Here is a 7980-nt window from a genome sequence, read left to right on the forward strand (position 1 = left end):
GGCCCAATCCATTCGTAGCAAGGGACAAGCCTCGACAACCTCTTATAGGAGGTAAAGCACTCCCGAGGACACATGGGAATTTCTGTCAACCTAGTTTTCATCATGTTCATATGATTCGGGTTCGCTACCACTACAAGAAATATGCTCATATGTGATGTTTTTTAAAATGTCGTTGATGAATTCGTCATAAATCTATGCCGATTTCATCCGAGATCGTCGTAAACCGTTTGAGGGGATCAAATCTACATATAAATTACGACGATGTGAGTCAAAACGTCGTAACCGCTTAAGATGAGATCGTCATAACTTTTACGAAGATTGTAAAAATGTCGTAACATGTTCTAACTATGTTGACATGTCACTCGTGGGTCCATTATATTCCACCTCATCCTAGTTTGTGAAGCAACCTACTATTCTATCATTCCAAAAATTCTCGAAAAAATCTCATAAATACTTTGGATCATATATTTCTCAAATATGTGAAAACCCTTCTTTCCATAGTTCAAAAATAATTCAGCAATATTCATTTTCCTATTCTGTTCAGAATAGCACTTCGTGAAGGAAGTGCTATTTCTATTTCTTTGATTACCCTCATATTTTTTGGGCACTCTTTCCTATCCAAATCATTGCCTCATGAAAACTTTTGTAACGATTTGCCTAGTAAATCTTTCTCAGCAAATATCCAAAGTTTGTGTTCAGCTAATAGCTTTGTGAAGGAAGTACTAGATAGGAATATCCTGATGAGTTGAATTTTTTCCACATCATCAATGTGCCCAAAACATAGCTCTCCATAAAATTTTAGCCACATCTCACAGTCCATGTGAGCTCATGATCCAATCTTTGTTTCTGGTAATATTTTCATTTTGTGAAGCAACTACATTTTATATTGCTTTATAGTTGATGAAAATTTACCACGGGATGACACTGACCATATAACCTTACTCCACCAAATTTTAGCACATTTAATTCAGTCAGTTTCTCTCAATATTTTTCCCAATATTCTGTTCAGTAGAGAGCATTGTGTAGGAAGTAAAATTTTTGTTTATCCAAATTTTATGAAATTTTCACAGTACCTTAATGTGCCCAAATTATCATCCTCCTCCAAATTTCAGCTCAATCCAATCATCTATTTGAGCCCAGTTTCAATTACCATTTTCTGTCCAGATTGGCACATTGTGAAGGAAGTGTCACTTTGGCATGTCCAAATGGTATAGTTTTTATACAGTGCCTTCGTATGCCCAAATTAACATCATACACCAAATTTCAGCTCAATCCATTCATTAATTTGATCCCAGCTTCAACTTTCATATTTCTGCACAGTGTGTTACTTTACAAAGCAAGTGCCACCTAGGATCATCCATTTGAGCTAAAAATTTGCCAATAGAGTGCCCTTAGTAGATGATCATCCTCAGCCAAAATTTATGCCCATTGTCTATGTGAATTACCCGCACCGCTAATCAAACACTTGGGTGCTAATTCATGTTTGAGCTTACTTCAGTCTCCTCGTGAGATTCTTCTATTGTATTCTTCTTGCTAACACCTACCGAGGGATTGTCCAATCCACCAGACATGCATATTCCACCTAGAACGCGTGTCAACGCAACGGTCAGGCGGTGACCATGCGGCTGGCATGCAAGTTCATGCACTCTGGAGTTGGGCCCTCGACCACCATCCAAACCTCAACGTCAAGGCACCACACCATGTATTTATGATTAAATAGACACTTATATACCTATAAATGATTTTTGCGAAAAATAAAGAGAAAACTATAATGCAGTTGCAGTTCAAATTTAACCCGCTTCTAGCTGAATCGACATAAATTTGTCTTTTTCACGAGAGGTGGATAAAAGTTTTTAACATCCAACCATTTTGTCAATTGTACATTAAATATGGACTAGTATTTAAAAAAAATGATTTGCTCCAATTTTGAAACAAATATATGGTACGTCCTTCATAAAAAAACTCATTTTAGTCACTTGAAAAATGAAAAATTATTTTTTCATACAAGGAAAATGAAAACTTCCTTAATCAACATTGTTTGCCATTCCAATATGCACCCTTGAGCATAATATTATATCATTTCAACAAAATATGTCATGAATGTGGCCATAAGATTGATCATTTGGCTTGAAAGCCATGAATCTTCACACATGATAGCCCAGTTCTATGACCACTTATTTAAAATAATTGTCGTATTACTAGTTTATTATTTTTACTGGTAACTTTGTCACATATAATGACACAATGTAAAGGTTTTCCATTTTTTTGAATTTGTTTTGAATTTTTCATGGCCATTTCAAAATGCGGTCAAAACAACGGGTATGACCGTTCCTACCTAGTGGTTGAATCTTGAATTTTTTTGGTGTTTCTATGATTAAATAGATTCTTATGTACTTATAAATGATTTTTTGGGAAAATAAAGATCAAACTATAATGCACATGCAGTTCAAATTTGACCCGCTTCCAAATGATTCGATGAAAATTTGTCTTTTTCGTGAGAGGTGGATAAAAGCTTTTAACACCCAACCATTTTGTCAATTGTAAATTAAACGTGTCCTAGTATTTTAGAAAAATGATTTGGTACAATTTTGAAACAAATATATCATAGATCCTTCACAAAAAACCTCATTTTGGACACCTGAAAAATGGGAAATGATTTTTACATACAAGGAAAATGAAAACTTCCTTAATCAACATTGTTTGCCATTCCAATACGCACCCTTGTGCATAATATTATATCATTTGAACAAACTATGCAATGAATGTGGCCATAAGATTGTTCATTTGGCTTAAAGCCATGAATCTTCACACACGATAGCCCATTTATGAGAACACTTTTTTTAAATAATTGTCATATTACAACTTTATTTTTTTTCTGGTAAGTTGGTCACATATAATGACACAATGCGAAGGTTTTTCAATTTTTCAATTTTTTTTAGAATTTTCATGTCTGTTTCAAAATGCGATTCAAACGGTGGGTATGACCGTTCGTAGCTAGGGCTTGATTCTGGCAAATATTTTGGTGTTTCTATGATTAAATAGATAATTATGTACCTAGAAATGATTTTTGGGAAAAATATAAAGCAAACTATGAGGCATCTGCAGTTCAAATTTGACCCGCTTCGAGCTAATTCCATGAAAAATTGTCTTTTTCACGAGAGGTGGATCAAAGCTTTTGACACCCAACCATTTGATCAATTGTACATTAAATGTGATCTAGTATTTTATAAAAATGATTTGGTTCAATTTTGCATCAAATATATGGTACATCCTTCACAAAAATACTCAGTTTGGGCATTGAAAAAATGGAAAATGAAATTTCCGTGCAAAGAAAATGAAAACTCCATTTAACAACATTGTTTGCCATTCCAAGTTGCACACTTATGCAAAATGTGAGATCATTTGTACAAACTTTGCCATGAATTTCGACATCACATTGACTATTTGCCTTATAAGTGAAAAAACTAAAAAAACTCAACTCTGATTGGTGGGATCACTTGTGCCTTGGATTGGTGACGTGGCAAACATCAGTCCATCCATCCTTCCATCCACTTTTGATCCAACCCACCACACAACACCGCACCAAACCCCTCTCTTTCTCTGTGAACCCTAGAGCTTCGCTCCTCCCTTACTGCCGCCACCACTCCCGTGCATGATCCCCCTTCTCCCCCGTGAGCCCTCTCTCCATCCCCCTCACCAGATCCACGCCGACCACCTCATCCCCTCCTCCACGTCCAGGTGCTCGTGGATCTCGCCGTTGGGGCTCCTTCCCGGACCAGCAGGAGTGTGCTGGTGACGGGCGGCGCGGGCTTCATCGGCACGCACACGATGCTACAACTGCTGGAGAAGGGCTACGCCATCACCGCCGTCGACAACTTCCACAACTCCGTCCCCGAGGCGCTCGACCGCGTACACCACATCGTCGGCCCCACCCTCTCCGCCCGCCTCATACGCGTCGTGAGTCCGCCGCCCTAACCCTTCTAGCTTGATCCAGCAGCCGCTCCGTCTGTGCGCCTCCGGCGACCTCTGGTCCCAATACCGGTTCCGCGGCCCGTCTCGTGCCAGGTTCTGCGGTGTGGTTCGCGATTCAGCCGCAGCTGCAGGTTTTCGGCGCGTTCGCTGGGGCTCTGGCATGCTCGTGCCGCATGCCCCATCCATGGATAAGGATTAGTTTTTTTCCTTCTATAGTATATATCCGTGTCCTGTTTGTACTTTGTAGTCGAGAGTTTTGTTTAGGGCGTGCGAAGTTTGCAGAAGTAATACTCCTCTGAAGATAAGGCATTGGGGGTTAGCTTTCTGAATCTGCACTTCTTCCCCCATCCCGCTGCTTGGTGCCTGTGCGTAGGCTTCCTCCTGGACGATCTGAATCCATTTCCCTGTCCATGGGGCTAGTGGTTGGATCGAGCGTTGAGTAGTTCGGCTACTTGCATTTCTTTAGGTTGTTGTCCATAGGTTTAATCTCAGTTTTGTTTGCCTGTCCATAGGTTTAATCTCAGTGCAGCCGTTACCTGAATTTTCTATGAACTTCATGACAGAGATGGCGATCAGCTGTTATCTGAATTTTGTATGAACTCCAGTTAGCCGAGCTGTCTGAGCAACTACTTTATCCTTGTATATAATCCTTAGCTGTTTAGTTTCTGGCAGCCATAATGTTTGCTCAGGGCATACAATCCTTCTTTTATGTAGGTCTGTGGATTCACCGCATGAAGCTCCCCTATCCGGTTGTCTCCGTACGCGCCTAGTACACTTACCTGCTTGCATCCACGCGCCGTCTTCCGTTTGCTCCATCCTCCTGCCTGCCTGACCGATTTGATCTTGCTTTGGCTTCAGCGCGATCTGACCATCAAGGATGACCTGGAGAAGGTGTTCGCCGCCAAGAGGTAGTTGCTCCTTGCATCCATCGATCGATCGATCTGCCATGAGCCTTTGATTTTCCGAGCGTGCGGCGATAGATCGCATCGCTGAAACTGACGGTTTGCTGTGTGGCCGCCAGGTACGACGCCGTGATACACTTCGCCGGGCTGAAGGCGGTGGCGGAGAGCGTGGCAGCTGAACATCTTCGTCAGTTCATATTTTGTATGTCCTCTTATCACAAAGTAAATTAGGAAGTTGGATCTTGGGCAACTGAAACTGGGAGTGGGTTCGTGCTTGCACAAAATAAAATTGCATTGTTCACTTTGTTCTTGCCTGTTTATGGGGTCTCTACAGGATGCAATTGAGTCTGAATCACAATCTGGGTGCTTCATTGCACTTTGTACTAGGAATTAGGCAGCTCACAATCCGGCGTAGGTGAGCCACTTAGGTTGCTCTCCCCTGCTTTCTTGTATTCTCTGTGTGCCGATGGTCATCAAGTTGTGGTAGCAGTTCTGCATTGTGATGATCTATCGTCCTTTAAGAAAAGGCATGTGTAGTGTACGTGTTAATTAATTAATCGCCAATGACATATAAAATCTCGCAATTACTTATACATTGAACAACACACTGTATTCATGCTGACTTAGATGGACTAGGTGTTTTACTATAAGTGGGACTGTTCAATTTTGACCTCCTGATTAAAACAGGTGTATTGTACTAGATGATAGGCAGTGCATATAAATATATATATAAACTTAAATTTTCACTATAATAAAGTTAGTATTTTCACAATATTTGTTTTAGCCCATCGGTCGAGCTGTGACTCGTTGTTGTGCCGACCAATGACTCGGGGCTCTGTTCTGTGGTCACGCTGTCTGTGGTGGCCCATTTTTGTTTTGTTGCTTTCCTGTTTGACGGCAATAGTAACTTCTGTTAGATAGTGGACATGATAAAATTATTTTCTTGTTTCCTGTTTGACAACTCCACTTGTTAATCTTGTTTACATCAATAGCTAGTCGTGAACAATAATAACTTGTGGTTTATATTTTGCCTTGGCGCAATGTAATCTCGTGCTACTCATTTCGAGTTGATAGGAAAACTGAAAACTTGAAATTGACTATTGTTATTAGTTGTTTTTGTGTTCTTTGGTTTTTCCAAATAAAGCTGAGCACATAACTTCAAGATATGATGCTTCCTTGTTGATGATTGATGGAAGCTTGCGTTTCCTTGTATGATGTGTTCCCTTAATTTTTTTATTTATATCGTGGTTGCTTTCTTAGGATTTTGTGAATAAATTTGAAATAGATATTACCAATTCCGATGGGGAAGAAGATAACGACATGATTTTAGAATAAGAGCTAGCTTCCCAGATTGCTTGGTATTAGTGAAAAAATAATAGTACGTTAATTGAAGTGACTAAGTTTCCTTTAGGTTGGTGTCCACAAGAGTGTTATCCTGGACCTGTGCATCCTCCTTCCCTAGAAGCAACATGGAACCACCATGGTCAGGCTGCTCTTATTTCGTGATGTGCCTTTGGTGACACAGCGTGGAGCCAACGTTGTCCGGCAGGAGTTTGGTCAGAAGCAGTTCTTCCACTCGGGCATAAGTGGTTAGCCACTGGATTCTCTCTCTGCTTTTTCTCTCATTGATGCCATGCACACTTTACATATTTATTATGAGAAGAAAGTCTAGGCCTCGGTCTTTTTTTGGGTTTGCACATGAATCATGCACTTTGCATAGCATTTTTAGGCCTCACGTTTGCTTACATGCAAGTTATGTCAGGTGTTTGGTTATTGCATGATGTAGTACTTTCTGTTGTAGACATTTTCCTCAATTGATACTCTATTGCAACGAGCTTAGAAAAAGAGACTCAAGCGGTCTATTTGTGTTTAGTTTAAATTTTTCATTGCAAGATATTCATGCTCCCACTGATTGTACACACAATGATTTATAACCCTGCTGTACAATATAATTTCTTAAAGTCTTTCTCAGTTGCATGTTTTCTCATGATTTTGCGAGTCATATTATATTTCATTATATATGCATTACATAAAACGTATAGTATGTTGCATGTAATGAGTAATCACCCTTGATCGTTTCTACATAAAGATAAAAGTGACCAACGACACTCGATGGGGAATGCGTGAGTATTTGTTATGATTAATAGCTGCATCTTCTTTCATGAGTAGACAATGATTAAATGGCTTGCTCCGTTAATCTTGCCAACTAATGTTAATGAGGTTATGACAGGAATCAATGTGACAGGAATAGTTGCATCTTCTTTCATGAGTATGTTTCAGGGATAGATAAGTGTGACATGAATCAGTACCAAATGAACTACCAAAATGCTATTTTTGATTTCTCTAAGTTGGTCTGATGCGTTGCAATTTAGTTGTCCCGTATTACTTTTTTCGATGCATACAGTTGTTCTTCATTTGCTACTAGTATCACATCATTTTTCCTCTTTGACCTATATGAGTATTGCAGTACTGCTTGTGATACTGTCGTCAAAGCTCTTGCCAGAGATGGAAGTCGAGGAAACTAAAAAGAGGGAACAATTGTTATCTGGAATAACGAATCTATGTGTACCTTTCAGTTTGTTTTTTCTAGTGGAATGAAGTCCATTGTAGTGACAGTAGGAGATGTTTTTGCTATAGTGACAGTAGTCCATTGTAGTGACGGTAGCAGATGTACCGAAGATGGAAGTTGAGAGTGAAATGATGTCCATTGTAGTGTCAATAGCAGATGTGCCATTGTTCTATTTCTCAAGTGGAATTCTGTTTGTTTTTGCTATATTTCTGTGTAAGGAAATGTATTTAGGAGATGTCTTATTGTGTTATGTAAACTTGGGAGGTGTATTATGTGATGTTATATGATGGATGATTTTAATTCGACTTGGAGTTTTGTTGATTTGAATATTAAATAGTGTTGGATTTTATATTGGACAAATAATTGGGGTTTGAAAAGGCCCAACAAATAGAAATGAAACCAAGTTCTGGAACAAAAAGTTATTGAATTCAAAAAAGAAAAAACGCCAAAACTGAAAGTGGATCAAATGTATTTGGGCATGAAAAGGCCAGGGCCCAAATTAGAATGATAAAAAAAATTCGAAAAAAAGTAAAGTGG

Source organism: Hordeum vulgare, chromosome 6H (assembly GCF_904849725.1).
Source record: "Hordeum vulgare subsp. vulgare chromosome 6H, MorexV3_pseudomolecules_assembly, whole genome shotgun sequence".
Lineage (NCBI taxonomy): Eukaryota > Viridiplantae > Streptophyta > Magnoliopsida > Poales > Poaceae > Hordeum > Hordeum vulgare.